This window comes from Anser cygnoides, chromosome 4 (assembly GCF_040182565.1).
Source record: "Anser cygnoides isolate HZ-2024a breed goose chromosome 4, Taihu_goose_T2T_genome, whole genome shotgun sequence".
Lineage (NCBI taxonomy): Eukaryota > Metazoa > Chordata > Aves > Anseriformes > Anatidae > Anser > Anser cygnoides.
Genome location: NC_089876.1, coordinates 39148378 through 39162952, shown reverse-complemented (window position 1 = coordinate 39162952; position 14575 = coordinate 39148378). Strand labels below are relative to the sequence as shown.

Here is a 14575-nt window from a genome sequence, read left to right as displayed (position 1 = left end):
CATGAATGTTGCATACAGTAGAATAGCAAATATACACTTTTACTCCATATTCCCTTGAGTTTTCATCCAGGAATCATATCTTACAATTTTAAATAAGGAGCCTGGTTTAAACCTGTCATGCTACAAGTCTCCGGAATAAGTGTGGGTTATGTCCTTATTTCAAGAGTGTGGAGCCTTAGAGATATTGATTTATACACATATAACTACATATTGGAAATACGGAAAATTTGACGTTCTAGAGAATTCTGTAAAAACTGCTTGTCTCGCCAGTTTACCTCTGCAATATTACAGTTCTCTGTAAAATGTTGTACTTTGTTTTAATGATGTGTCTCACTGTAAGTAAGTAAGTGTGTAAGTGTGCCAGCACAGTGCAGCCAACTGCTGTCTTCATCTAGAACTATACCAACTTGGCCTATGACTTCAGTTAATAGATATTGATATTAGCTAGTAATAAGCCAAGTAAAAACAAAAACAAACAAACAAAAACAAACAAAAAAGAGCCCCCCCCAAAAAAATGCAAAAATTATTAGAAATTCTCCCAGCAGAAAATTTGAAATGTACAACTACTTTTTAAGATCTATCATTGTATTTTACAGATATCTGCTATTTAAAATGATTGGGGTGAGAAGGAAGAAATGCACTCACCTGCAGCTTTAGAATGTGTGTCCTTCTTGATCCCCACCAAGGGGGACTGCATGCCATTCTACTCAAGCTATAGAGTGATTCAGAGCTGGAAAAAAATAGCAAATATATACTATTTACCATGAATCTAGAAGATTTAGTTGCCATGTTTATTTTGGTTGTCTATCTTGTGCCTATTTAAAGAGCCCCAGAGGGGAGAGCTGGAACTATAAGAATTTGCAGAAATATTTCCTGAGATGCTAAATTATCGTCAGTAGAATTAGTAGACCTTTTCCTTATTCTAATAAATAAATTAAAAATAAATAAAAAATAAAAAATAAATAAGATAAAAAAAACTTTTTTTACTCCCCACCTCACAATGGCTGGAATTCTTTTAGCCACTTTGGTTTCAAAACCTTTTCTTCCTCATCAGTTTGCCTCCGTAGATTTTCACTGCTGGCAATTAGCGAGCAAAAGAAACCCTGCTGAGGAGAGCAAGTTAAAAGGGGACTTAAGAATGACTGTGTCTGGGAAACAAGCAGCCAATCTGGAGCAGCAGATTTCCAAATTTCAAATATACACATTACAGAGATGAAGAGATAGAGCAACCTCTCTTCTTGATTTCTTTTATCTGGGTCTCCAATCTGCTCACAACAGTGTTTAGTCCAAAACTTAGTCCACTTCAGTGGGTTTGGAAAGGAAATTGCTAAGATTCCAGCATTCATTGTACACCCCCACCCCCCCCCCCCCCCCCCCAAAAAAAAAAAAAGAACAATTTAGATAATGGCTCACTATTGTCTGGATAATAACCAAATAACGCTTTTCACATCCAAACCATTTCAGTCTGGCATCTCCCAGGAAGCCCTAATGTCTCCAGATGAAAACTAGAACATTTACACAGGGGGAAAGCTCTTCCCGCTGCCCAGCTTTGATCTGTAACATGAAGAAACTGAAGACATTTTCAGTGGTTTCAATAAATCAGGGTAGTCAGTCTTATGTGCCATATTTATGAGGAGGAAAATAATCTTTCAACTATGGATCAGCTTGAGATCTTTCCTTAAGGTCATAAAAACTGCATAAACACAAGGCATAAGAGCAAAACTGTTCCCCAAGTGCAGCTGTATTATAGCTGCTCTTGCAAAAAGTGTATTTTTGAACTTTCAAGATCATCTTAGTGTCCCCGTTCATGAAGCCTGCATGATATTTTAATGGTGTGAATAAATGACAATGACTTTAGGTAAATTATCTTTAAAACATTGTCAGAATGCTGTTAAATAAAAGATGGCTTTTCAAACAGAATGTAAAATGTCACATAACATATCACTAAATAACTCTGTTCTTTGAGGGAAAGTAAAACTAAGGATGCAAAATTCTTTCTAGAAATATTCACTTTTCACAAACAAAATCTGAGAATAATGAAAACATTTTAAAAATCAATTAATTTCAATTTCCAGCATCAAAAAAGCGAACGTACTTTTTGAAGTTGCCTGGTTCTTTTTGGTTTGACTCTGAACTATTAGAATGTAACAAGAGCTATAAAGAAGAATTATGAATAGAAAGAAGCAAGATAATGGTTTATTTTATTTTATTTTTTTTTAGTAAACTAAACAAAAAAGAAAATTAACCAAGTGACATAGGAATTCACTTTGTAGCTGCTCCAGCAGGCAGGCTTCTACCACTGCAATTGCATTTTTGACACTCGCACTCTTGCCTCCTAAAGCAAGAACAGAAACAAGAACTGTTTTGAACAGTTTCTTGCCTCCCCAAACACAGCAATCTTCTACCCCAATCAAAAGAGACAATCAGAGAGAGACCATTTGGTCATCACAGTTAACTGCCACATACTTCAGAACAATTTCTCAATAGAAATTCTCTAGTAACTTGAACACTTTAAAAAGAACTAAAGATGGTACTAAAAAATAACTATGGTGCTGAATTACATTTAATGTCTGATCTGAATTTTCATTATTTATGGAGGTTCTTCCATCCACTGTTTTGATTTGAAATATGCATCAACATTTTTTTTTTAGGCAAGAGTAAGTTGCTGAACAAGATTTCTCAATCTATAATCCTGCAACAGTTCAGCGTTGGCATATGGGTTGAAATTCTGCCCTTACCTAAGTCAGTGGGAGTTTTTTTCCATAGATTTCAGTAGGGCCTGGATTTTTTATTTTTACTTTTTTTCATTTTTCAAAATTAGCATTCATTCTTCAAAATTAGCATTTTGCATTTTATTTGTCCTATTTACCTACTTCATTGCCATATTATTATCCATTTTCATCAGATGAGATTGCATACATGTACCAGCATACATATACACCAACCAGCATACAGAGAAGAGACACCTACAAGCCTCTATCCAGTCATTTAATCTTTTCCTGCCTCTGAAGCAAAATCACTAGCATGTACCATGGCAACTCTGTCTTATTATCTGTTACATTGAAATGGGTGTGTTGAGGGACAAAATAAGATTAGCTATGATAAACTGGTTGTAATATATGTTCATTGCTACATGACACAAGATTATCTGATGGTCTGAACCTCAGGGTTGTAACTTCACTGTTCTCCACCCGTTTCTGCATTTCAGGAGTGTAACCAGACAAAGCAAAATTAATCCTTCCTATTAAAAGTTGGATCCTTCGAGCATGGTTTTGGCCAACCACCTTTCTTGCATTCTATTCAGAATCAGATGTATCACTTCTCTGTCACTGTTTCATATGATTTCTCTTGTCTGACTACATTGATTAAAGCTAGGCAAGTAAGCATCAGCAGAACTGCTTTGCTCCTCCAGTTGTCCTCTACCTTGGGAAGAGAGCAATGGAATGCCTGCAAGACAACCTGATTTATTTTTGCTATCCTGAAATGCTCAGGAGAAAATTGCTGATTGTAGGCAGGCAGTTCTTCTGCCTGCTTGTACAAAGTGCACCATTACTAGGAAATACAGACATACCCTTTGAAAGTCATTTTCAATGCAGACTGACAAATCCAGTTATAATTCAATGAAATGCTCTAGAGGAAAGTATGAATGTAGCATAGGGGACACAGACTATATTCTAAATATTTAATTTTAGAGTTTCTACCTGTTAAATAGCCAGAAGAGGGTATCCATGTATAGTACAACCTGTACATCATCCACCCTCCATTACATACTCATAATATATCACTGGAGTTTGCAGGCTTTGTCACTTCAATAATAAGTACAAAATTCTGACTTTAGGCCACCAGGTCAGCTAGTCTTCATATTAACCCTTTGCTCTTGTTAAGAACAATGAAACTGAGAGCACATGTAAAAGATTAACTTTTTGTTGTTGTTGTTGTTTTTTAATGGCTTTATATAGCATTTTATCTGCATTTGCATTATTCCTTTTAGGAAACAGCAATGTAACTTGGCCATTTATCAATGACGTGTATTGAGATATCTGCTCTTAGACCACTGTATTTTAAGGTTCCAAATAACAAAAATGGTATAATTAATTTTATAATTTAATCATGTTAAATGTTTAAATCATGAAATAAACTGCACTAAGCTGAAAGCTTGCAATAAGGTGACAATGCTGCATTCACTCCCTTTCAAAGGAATATTTAACGCTGACTTTTTAGTATCTAATCACTTTGGAAAGTTTGAGTGGTCAGAAGTATCTTAATCAAATATTAACTATTTCAATTAAAATCAAACCTGCTGAGCTCATACAACATTCTGCACATTCATTTTTATCACTTCTAGTTCTTTACCTGTATTCAGAAAGAATCTGATTTTGCACAATAGCAGTTCCAAAGGAGCATTTGCTGCACATGGGGTAAATGATGTACATTTTTGAATTTGTCTGCCTATTCATTCATCTGAAAATGCCAGGAAACTCCACTGGAAGGGAAACAGAATGCTGAACAGGAAGATACTCCTGTTAAATGGCACATAGCTCATCCTAGTTTTTATTGTTTCTCCTGTAAGCAATGGAGATAATAAGAAATTGGCTTTTATTTGCTTTTGCTTTATACACATCAAATACAGAGAGACTGAAGCAGTCAGGATATGATATTAAAAGTCAAATTACACTACAAAATCACAACCAACACTTCATTACAGCAGCCAAAAATTAAAAGCAAATAACAAAAGTATTCCTTTGGGGTCTTTGATTCAGTAAGGTGCTAAAATACATTTATAGATTTATGCAAAATAATAGATCTACTGAAGTCGAAGATAAAGTAAAATTAGGTCCATGCTTAATAACATTATACTGAACTCTAGCTTAAAATATATATATATTTCCTCAAAAAGATGCATGTTGAACTTCAATTGTATAGATTTTACCGTGCCTGTACAGTTAAATTGTCTGATACATACAGGTCCTTGTTTTGTGCCTACCTTACTAAAGAAAATCCAGATTACTCTACAGATTACAGTAGGACAAAGTAGTAAGATATCCCTCATTTCTGTCTTATAAGCACTTTTCAGGGATTTTTCATTTTATCATCCTTTCCTCCCTTCCAGTGGAAAAGTTCCTTTGCATTAAAAGCAACCCATTCTTAGAAATCTAAAATATAATTCTGTAGAGTCCCACAGAAAACATGCTCTTTTAATTAAAGCTGAACCCCTTTCCTGATTTTTCGTTAAGTGACAAAAATAGAGAATTGTGTATTTAGTAGGATGGTGAGAGACTAATTTTCCTTTTTCTTCTTCTGGGAAGTGTTTTATTGTTTGCCTCCTTTCTCTTGCCTGCTTGCTATGTAATTTAAGACTGATGCCTCCCTGTAGGAAACAAAACTTGATCAGAGAACAGCCTGCAATGCCACCTAAACAAATTATGTTTTAGTCACTGCTGATGTTGGCTCTGTCATAATGGAAATGCATAATTAATGCCTTTGCTTTTACTGCTTTGGAAGGAGAACTCCCTGAAACTGGTTCAAGAGGGGGAATTTTAAGACTGCACCCTTTTCCTTTCTAACCATTATCACAATGCATCACTATAGCTGTCACTTACTAAAAATGAATGATTGGATCACTCATCTCTACAGTTATTTATTAAATCCACAGCCAAGGCATTAAATAATACAAAACTGCTGTGCAGTAAGAACTTGGCAAGGAATAAGAGAGAAGTAAAAACTCAGCAACAGGTGAAATCCTATATTTCTCCTTTTAGAGGAGCTTGAAAAGATTAAGCTATTTCCATTAGTTTCCTGCAGAGTTGCAAGCAGTGATAATAGACATGTGCTAATTTCACTATTGCATTGCACTACGAAATAGCATTTTAGATCATCTTTCACCTGTGACATGACTCCAAATATCCCCAATTAACAGCTTGCTTTTTATTTTCAGTTTTTGTTGTTGAATTTATAGCAATGGCTAAACATCTGGTATTATGACTGCAAATCGTCTCCATCTTCTCACCTCTGGGATGTGGTATAGCTCCAAACTGTTTATACTTTGATCTAAAATTCTAAATGACCAAATTATCCTGCTGTAATAGGTCCTAAGTGACATTAAATGGATGGTCTCAGCTTTTTCTTTCCAAAATGGACAGCTCTCTTACCTCTCATAGCTACCGCACTGCATGAAAAGCTCAGCACAGTGAAATAACAGGAACACCATTTTCAGAACTGAAATCACCTTTCATTTCTACAAAGACACTCATAGGCCAAGAAATGGCAAATGCATTGCAATAACTGTGCTCTATGCACATTCCCATGTCATCAGAAACTTAGCATTTTTAGCTAAGTTTATTACCAGTGTGTCCAGCAACCATAGTAAGGAGCGAAAGGTATCTATCCCTAAAGAGTTGTGATCTAGATTGGATGAAAACATGGGCAAAACAGGCCTGCCCTCTAAAAATCAAACTGCTTCTTGTACACCATTCCCTTGCAAGATATTTCTAGATATCACTCCTATATAGAGTTCCTTATTTCCACAGATGTTTTCTGCAAATCTCAAATTCCATTGTTCAATATCACTATCCAAGTGGTAACTATCTTCATCATCCTATGTATGTATGTAACAATCATTGCCATCTTATTTTACAAGGGATAAAACTGGGGTGGCTTCTTACGTAAGGGTTCCTTTTTTTTTTTTTTTTGTCAGAGTCAGAAATAGATTAGAAGAGATTGTAAAGCCCATGTCTTGAGCTAATATGGATTAGGTAAACTACTCTGAAGTCATCAACAGCTAAGATGAATTCAGACAAGTCTAAAATCTGTTCCCAAATCTTCTGATTTCTGGACTTGTAACTGAATAACTCATTCAATTATTTCAAATCCAAAGAGGTAAACATGGTGAATATGCTGCTAAATGAGATACCATTAAGCTTGAAATTATTTAATTCACATTAAAAAAAGTTTGATATGAGTTCAAACTAACAGTAGCTCACCATAAAGAAGAGAGTCATCATCAAATTTAAAGTACTACCTCCTTTTTAAATGTGAAAATTTCATTTTCATACATTAGTTGAGGGAAAATTAATACCTTTAAAATAATCAAAACTCAGCCAGAACTTTTCTCATTTTTGGAATCTAAATTCAGATTTACTTAGATTTATTTAATTTTTTTTTTTCCCATGGAAACTTCATCACCCCATGTTTTTTATTATTCTCTCTCTCTTTTTTTTTTTTTTAAATGGACTAATATGTCCTGGAAAAACAGCTGGGGCAGAAGAAGAATGGGGTAGAAATAAAGACATCTTGTTACCAGCCTTATTCAAAGAAGCCTACAAAATCAAAGGATTATAAGCCAAAAACAAATGAACTTTCAGATATTGAATTAGGCTGGATTTGAGTCATTGTGCAGGATATCATCTTCTATTCAGGCACTCAGATAATGAGAGACTGGGAACAGGTTCAGCTGCTTGCTCTGGCACAGCTGCTGACATCCTTTGGAGGGGGGACTTCCTTTGCAGACCACCAAAAACCCCAGTTTGTCCTGGTCCCTCCAGTCTTCTCCTTTTCAGTCAGTATACTGCCACATAAATCTGTTATATGTCAGCTGTCAAAACCGGTTTTTAGGTTATACACATAGCTGCAAAAGGATCAAACCTTTTAGAGGGTGACATAGGCCATGCAGGGCAGGTGTTAGCCTCCAAGCACCCCGATCAGGTGCTCCATGGGCAGGACAGCTGTGATCTGGATGCGGTCTGAAGAGCTGTCTCAGCAGCTCACATGCCGAGGTGGCTGATGTGGGTTGCTCTTTTCCAGCAAGACAGTGTAGGCCTGCCTAGGGCCTCTTTTCTCTTCTGCAAGAGTAGCAGATTGGTGAAAAGTAAGCTATTTATAGTCTGATGTGTTTAGAGACAAGAAGATCACAAGGCATATTAAAGTACGGAGAAGGCCACTTGGCCCAGGCAGCATTCCTTATTAAAATTCTTTCCTTGTTTCTACTCATTCATCACTTCAGTTGGCTCCTGTCTCTGAAACTATGAGCACCAATAAACAGATATTGGAACACACAAAACAGAGTAAAGAGAATGCCCTGCCCCAAGCTGAGAGTTTTGGGTTGTTAATAATGATTTCCTTGCAGTAGAAACTTCATGGTCATTAGCTATTCAACACAGCAGAGCCGCCTGCATTTCAAAGCCTTCAGTATTTCTAATATTCAGGACCTAAAGTTTCCAAAACACGAGAACTTTCCACTGAACATTGAGAAAAACAACAGAGGAAGACAACTAAAAGAAGCTGTGAGGTGAAATGACAATGGCTATGAGAGTCACTCATCACCATCAGAAAAACTGGCATGCATCCTCACAGGCACCTATAGAAAGCGACTGGCAGCTGTGTTAAAGGTCACAAAAATCTCTCTCAGTACATTGAGTGTAATACCAAATAAGCAGAAAAACACAAAACAAAAGCAAACCCAGCAGTTATGTGCATAAACACAAACAAGTGGAAAAGAAAAAGGCCAAAGTCTCACTGAATGCTCTAGTAATTGGGAAGTACACAATACCCCTGGGTAACCACATTTCTGAAAATCTATTACTGGAAATCCTGTCTACTAAACTTAACAATCTGACATGGAATTTCTCACACATATCACTGCAGGCAGACAAATGTATGAATCCCTTTGAGGTCTTCATAACACTGTCAACAGATATCCCTGTGTTAACCTCCCTCTTGCACAGCTATTTTTGTTTGTCTCCTTAGTTTGTAGACTCTAAGGCTATAATTTATTTTAATTATTTGTTTTCATGTCAAATGAGTACAGACCCTGAACAAGAAAGACTATTAGGCTTCAGCATATCAAATAGCATTGTAAAGATGCTATTCATTTTGTAGGTATGCTATGAGAATTTTAGCATTTTGATTTAAGATATCGATACACGGAACATATTTATAAAGATAAAACAGCAACTTACATAACAGTAAAAAATTATATAGTATTGTGATAGACATCTTAAGATAACAGCCACTGTATACAGTATTATCAAAGGAGAAAGAAAACAGGGAGTAAATATTATAGCACATTTATCATTTATATAACTTGTGAGGTTAGGACCCTTATCTTTTTCATGGATGTTCCACTTGAGTAGTATAAGGATAAATCTATTACATTGTACCTTTGTCTTCAGTTATGCATTGTGCCATATTTCACTCACCACGGGCAAACGTAGAAACAGAATTATGTTACAACAAACTGTCTTTTTTCCACATTAGGTTTCATCTTCCTTATTATATGTACTGCAGCACTTGCAATAAATTGCTTAATATACATTTAGCTGAGTTTGTATCTATACTTTATCCATAAAGATAATTCAAAAAGTTTTGTTTCAGTGTAACTGGGAAGTAATATCACTGGAGAGAAGGAAATTAAGCTGAAATAAAAATATTGCGAATGGAGAATTGGGACTAAAACCTCAAGATGATTGCACAGAATCATTGTGAAGTTCCTTTATTATTTTATAATTAGAAGGAAAGCACAGACTAGAAAGTTAAGATGGAAGGAAAAAAAGCTGCTACAGCTGTCTCAGAAGACCAATACCAATGAGAATATCTTCTGCTGTGCCCTCTGCCTCCTGCTGCTACAGGCAAATGCTGTGCCTTCTTTCCTTCTGTATTATCAGCTGTGTTTTCCACACTGCACACAGGAGAGTTTGGGAAACGCAGTGTGACTAACAGTCACAGAGGCAGTGAGGTAGGCAAGGGAGTTAGAGGAATTTACAACCCTCTTGCTCTCTTAAGCTTATGCATGGGAGTCCCTAATATAGGCTAATAGGTTGTTTTAGTATAATACGTAAGCTGTTATTTTCCTCCCTATTTATATACGCAACAGGATTTTCTGTGTCATGGAGTGGAAATTATATCTTCAGTGCCTGTTACTGCTTGAAAGGCCAATGTATTTATTTTCCTTTGTAATGCTGCCATTAACGTAACATCTTCCACCGCACCCCAATGATACTTTCACAATTAAGTGAAAAAAAATTGTAGAATATTTTTGTAAAACATTCATAATCCTACTTTTGCAAACACATTCTATGATTTGGTCAAGTTCAGCTTGAATGCTAAACTCTTTTTCCCTTTTCTTAGCACTGACCAAAAATTGAGATGGCTATCTCTTGGGAAATACCTCTTACAGCAGAATTTATTTTCATCCTTAGTTTGTGTCTAATATCACTATAGATCCTGAGTCTTGTTTTCATTCACAGAAGGCAAAGTGTATTATTTCACACTGACAAAAATAAATAAATAAATAAAAATCCTTCTCCAGTGTTTTTTGCCTGTCTTGTCCTGCATTCTCTCAATGAGCAGTGCAACTGCTCATAGCAGTGTAATGAATATATCACTACTGCAGCAAGCCACTCCAAATGATTAGCGGAGACCCCTTACATCATAGCCAAAAACAGATGAAGAATTGGATCCTTCATTACCCAATTAAGCTGAAACCAGACAAACCAAGTGAGAATGAGAGTGATTTTGCATTTTAATTTTTAATAATTCTTTAATCCATCTGAAATGGGGGAGTGAGAGCAAACAAAACAGAATCCCCACACAACTTCTCTCCTTTGTGCTTTATTCATATTCCCATTTCTCCCTAAATTCTGAATTCCTCTATTTCCAGAAGCTATTGGTTGAATATATTAAAACTCTGCTATACTTTGAAGTACTAGGAACTCACAGAGTATTTTTTTTCTATTCTTCTTCTCATTTTACCAGTGAAATCGTTTGTGAAGGTACCTTATTGCATTGAAAAGTTACAGGCACATATGAACAGACAAACTTGAATTAGGGGTTCCTTGTATTCTTTAAAACCTCTCTTCCTTTCTATTTCACGTCCTTCTTGTAATCTAACTTTTCTATGCCGTTTCTCTCTACTTTCACTTCAGCAGATTTCTTTATCACACCTTGTCTTAGTTTCTGTATTTTCCCTGCGGAGATGTGTGTATATACCTGAAGCTCTCTCAGAACCTTGAAATATTTTCTATGTTTTAAAAGCAGTCTTATCTTAATTCGTAAGGAAAAAAGATTAACTTCAGTTCAAAGCTGCTTCATGAAAAAAAAAAAAAAAAGCCCCACTTCTGAATCCATGAACCAGAGAGAATACAGAAATCTCTGCAGGTTTTTTTTTTTTGTTTGTTTGGTTGGTTTGGTTTGTTTTTTATCAGCAATTTAAAAACTAAAGTAGCAATGACATACAAATACAAAGAGGGAAGCTAAACAGCAAGTTTAAGGTAAATGTGATCAATTTCCATCTTCAGAACTTGAGAACCTGAAAAATCTGTGCAGACTGAGACTGAATCTTACACACAATTACATGTAATCTTAAGAGCTGAAACTGAGAGGATTACTTTACTGCTAGCTTCAGTGAATACTAGCAGCCTGATTGCATTTTCAGGACACTGGTGGGCAGCAGCAGATGGTGGTCATTTCCCTGGCAGGCCATATCTAGGATAATCACCAGACACAGTTCCAAGGTTTATGATATTATAAACCTTTCTTTCATTTCTCATTCACTGCATGTGGAAAATACGGCCCTTTTCAACTCCCTTCTTATTGATTTTACACTAGTATAACACCTTTCCTTTCAATGATTTTGAAATGATTCAATGGTGGAGTAAAACATGAAAATAGACCTTAGAAAGTCAATAATTTATTTTTTTTTTAAAGAATTTTAACAATGTTCTTATTTTATGCATTTGAAAATTAGGTATATTTTTATGTTGATCAATGAAATAAAATGCAATAATTACTAGCAGAATCTGCTGCACTGTTTCCTGGCAGAATTTAATACAGTAGCTTTTTAAAAATTGCTGGTGGTTAAGATGATTCTGAAATAAATTTGCCTGTGAGCTAACTATACCTGCAAGATCAGTAATACTTGAAATGGGCCAGCCAGAATCTAGAACGCCTGTTCTAGATTTGGACTAGGTGAAACCTTTCGGTTTTATTGCTGGATTTATTGCAGTACAACAAATGAGGAAGACAAAACTCAGGGCTTTGGAAGTTTACAGGATAGATGATAAGGCAAGTTAGAGCACATGGGATGAGATCAGGCATAGATCTGCTTCAGCAGAACACTCGTGTTCACAAAGTTTTACATCAAGGGTAAAGAAATTAACTGCTGATGAGTCTTTATAACAATGAAGACACTCACTGTAATAATAAGCTTACTTCACTGTGGTCAAATTGTCTAAGTCTGAACTTTCGACGCATTTCAGAGATCCAGTCTCTAAGCACTGTGATTTACCCAGTCAGACCAGAAAGACCTTGAAAAACTTAAGCATTTGGCCAACCGAAGTTCAACAGGGAAAAAGCAGAAAGTTCTGCACCTAGGGCAGAATAACCTTGTGTGTCAGAACAGGCTGGAAGCCAACCTGAAGAGTATCAACTATGCTGGAAAAGGTTGGGTAGTATCTGTGGATGCCTAGCTGAAAATCAGCTAACAATGCACTGTCAGAGCAATGCAAACTCAGTCCTTGGAGGTTCTTCAGACTTCAACAGACAGCTCTTGCTGACCTGATCTAGGGCTGGTGATAGTCCTACTTTGAGAGGAACATTTCAGTAGGCAACTTTCTTTTCAACCAACATTTTTATCCTTTTTTTTTTTTCCCCTATATATTTTGTTATTGTTGTTCTTGTGCATTAATTTGATGAGGAACCAGTCTCTTAAGAAATGGCTCTTAGTCCCTTATAACAGGGACTAATAGTAGTAGGTGATACGCTTCATTATAGATTTTTTCTGGAAACCAACACCGGCAACAGTACTACTAAACAAAGTACATAAAAAACATGTAATTGCATTGGTAAATATTTACCCATCATGAGTTCATTTCCTCTCTTGGTTTTCAAATCAGGTATTAGCAGGTCAGAGCCAACTAGAACTCACTGAAACAAAGAACAAAGGGAAAGAGAGGTGATTAGAACTTCCACCATCTATACCTCTAATGTGTTTGTTACTTAAAATAGAAAAGCATAAGAACACTTATTTTCCCTCTCACAGAGGTTGGAAAACTCCGATTTCATCTACAGCTGATTGCAGAAAAGTCATACCTGTTGGGATGAAAATGAGTTATGTCAGTTTTACAAAGTAGGGAATGTGTAGGGATATCATAGATGAGGGACAAGGGGAAGAATTTAAAATAAAATAATTTAAAATAATTTAAAAAGCTGCTTAGAGTAATTCATTGGTTTGTTTTCTTTTTTTTTTTAATTAAGTTAGTAAACAAATAGAAAGGGTTAGCCTACTTCATCTAGACCAACTTGCTTCCAAAGTACATGATATATTACAGTGGAGATGGTGCATGCTGTGAACTGTATCATTAGCAGTTTTGTTTCAGATACGGAAAAACATCACACAAGTACACAGGTTATTACTGGGAGTTTGTTGTTTTGTAGAAACTATTAGAGAAAATAAAATATGTTCCTCTAACTCCTACTGAAGGCTCTCTGAGACATTCATAGAGTCCTGTCATAGTGACCTTCCATGGTGATTTCCTTCAGAACTTGCCAGAATTGCTCCTAGGCAAGCTCAGAAACAAGAAGAAAATGGGAATTGACAGAAGATACTCTTCCAAGAAGTAAATATATTGCCTCAGTAAAGCTCCCATCCTTTACTGACCCTGAGTAATAAGAGACTTGTCCTGAAGCATTCATTTGGCTTCTGAATTGCTGTAAGAAAATGAAAATAAGGTCTGTAAGATACTAATATTTCTTGAAATAGGAAGGGAAATCATTTCTGCCCTTTGATTAATCCCTCATGCACTGGTCTAGTCCATTAGAGACATAAAGGTGCCTTTAACAGGCCTATGAGCAAAGTGCTTTATGCAACATATTCCCTATCCTTGACACAGACATAGTATCTTAAACAGTGTCTGCGACTAACGCAAAGTATTCAGAAACAGAGAAATGCCTCCAGGGAGCTCTTTCTGCCAAGAGAAATTAGAGCAGCTCGTTGTTATTCTGACGTATGGTGGAAGCCAAGCCATGCCCAGGGCTGTGGGGTCAGAGAGGTGCAGCCTGTAACCTCTGCTCTCCCCTCTGCTCAGATGGGCCGTATAGAGGAACACAGGCATGAGCATTTCCAGTTCTGTCCATGTGTACCAGTGAAGACGTCCCTTCAGCTTCAGCAGTCATTCTGGGTCCAGCTGAAATGGTGAAGGTGCTATTAATGAGGTAACAATCTTCAGAAAATGGTTGTACTAACCTTTTGGGAAAGGGAATCTGTGGAATGTATGGTTCTGTTACATCACACATGGTTCTGGTGCGATTCACAGCTCACTGTGTAAGGCTGCAGTGAAAGTCATCAAGAATTTAGCTGTTTCTCAAAAATAAATAAATAAATAAATAAAACAGAGAGCTGCAGTGCAAAACAGAGAATATTACATGTGTAGCTCTACTTAGACCGCACCAAGCAATAGAAAATACGGGAAAAGGGGACTGACATTTTAAACATTCTTTCTTTTCTGAGTCCAACTGGTACAGGTAGAACTGTGCACTTACTAGTGGCATTACTGGACTACTAGTGGGTGCTGAGATACAATGC

General features: G+C 36.3%; 1 long non-coding RNA gene across 1 annotated transcript in view; it reads right to left on the bottom strand.

The window, feature by feature from the left end:
- LOC106040983 (uncharacterized) overlaps window positions 1-14575 on the bottom strand; it is a 272553-nt gene that overhangs the window by 232372 nt on the left and 25606 nt on the right. The window contains exons 5-8 of the long non-coding RNA XR_010831119.1: window positions 14237-14320; window positions 12849-12918; window positions 7642-7838; window positions 646-730 (exon numbers count right to left, since the gene is read on the bottom strand). This is a non-coding gene — a long non-coding RNA (uncharacterized lncRNA). The remainder of the gene's footprint in view (window positions 1-645; window positions 731-7641; window positions 7839-12848; window positions 12919-14236; window positions 14321-14575) is intronic.